The sequence below is a fragment of the Piliocolobus tephrosceles genome, unplaced genomic scaffold (assembly GCF_002776525.5).
Source record: "Piliocolobus tephrosceles isolate RC106 unplaced genomic scaffold, ASM277652v3 unscaffolded_45287, whole genome shotgun sequence".
In the NCBI taxonomy this organism is placed as follows: domain Eukaryota; kingdom Metazoa; phylum Chordata; class Mammalia; order Primates; family Cercopithecidae; genus Piliocolobus; species Piliocolobus tephrosceles.
This window is the reverse complement of record NW_022330184.1, coordinates 1-1,376: the sequence shown is the minus strand read 5'-3', so window position 1 is coordinate 1,376 and position 1,376 is coordinate 1. Positions and strand designations below refer to the sequence as shown.

Below are 1,376 nucleotides of genomic sequence, written 5' to 3'. Positions count from 1 at the left end.
CTTGGCCTCTCCTTCTCTTCCTTCACTTTGCAGAGGCTGGAAGATGGTAGCCCCCGGACTGGGCAGATCTTCAAGCAGACCTACAGCAAGTTTGACACAAACTCGCACAATGATGACACACTGCTCAAGAACTACTGGCTGCTCCACTGTTTCAGGAAGGACATGAACAAGGTCGAGACATTCCTGCGCATGGTGCAGTGCCGCTCTGTGGAGGGCAGCTGTGGCTTCTAGGTGTCTGCATGGCATCCTGTGACCCCTTCCCAGTGCCTCTCCTGGCCCCAGAAGGTGCCACTCCAGTGCCCACCAGCCTTGTCCTAATAAAATTAAGTTGTATCATTTTGTCTGACTAGGTGTCCTTCTATAACATTATGGGGTGGAAGGTGGTGGTATGGAGCAAGGGGCAGCTTGGGAAGACGACCTGTACGGCCTGCAGGGTCTATTGGGAGCCAGGCCGCTGAAATATAAGACATTTGACTGTTCCTGGGCCAGAAGAAAGCTGACACATCACTGCAGTCTTTTACTCACTAAGGCCGTTCTACCAGGTCAGTGGTCCCAGCTTGCTGGTCATAGCTCATTGGTCATCCCAGAGATGACTTGAAGGCATTTCTTCCTCCCCGACCATCACCAGTAACACCAAACCTGGCCCTCCAGGAGCGGGAAGAAATGAAAACAAGATGGGCTATTAAATGCAAAGGCAAAAACTCCCCAACAGGAGAGGAAACAATGTCATAGAACTACTTCTGTGCAGAAGAATTTTAAGATGAATTTTCCTTAAGCCAAACTACTCTTGGAAAACGAGAACAATGCAAAAATGAATTGGAGACATACAGAACCAGAGCATTTGAGATCTGAATTAGGACAAGGGAAGTGGAAGAGAGATTTTATTTGGGGTTGCAAATGCAGTGCCAACAGGTGCCAGGAAGATAACAATGTGAGCAATGAGGGCTGGATGGGAGGGGATAAATCCCAGATGACATTTGCTTTCCTTTGGAGGATGCAACACAGAGGGGTGGGAAGAAGCACAACCTGCAGAACTCAAGCCCCCGCTGAGGTAGGATCCACCCAGCCTGTCACCATCATGACTGCAGGGACAGGGCTTCCAGACCTTCTGATTCTTTGAGACAGCCAGGATATCCAGAGTTTTACGTGAAATCTAACATTTAAACACTGGCAACACATACTCAAAACATTTTGAGGGCAAAAATTGATCCAAGCACACATGTTCTCCAAGCTGTCTGTGAGCAAGTTTGTTCTGAGAGATGTTGATTGGGGTAACTCGGTGTAAGGGAAAGAATCTGAAAGATTTGGGTTGTACGTCATTTGCTGCTGCTGAATAAATTACTTGACCAAGCTGACATAATAATATATTGCTTTAC

General features: G+C 47.6%; 1 pseudogene across 1 annotated transcript; it reads left to right on the top strand.

Moving 5' to 3' along the window:
- Positions 1 to 6: 6 nt before the first annotated feature.
- On the top strand, positions 7 to 339 carry LOC113224567 (annotated as a pseudogene). The gene has a single exon (XR_003309278.1). The product of XR_003309278.1 is annotated as a somatotropin pseudogene (transcript).
- Positions 340 to 1,376: the final 1,037 nt, after the last annotated feature.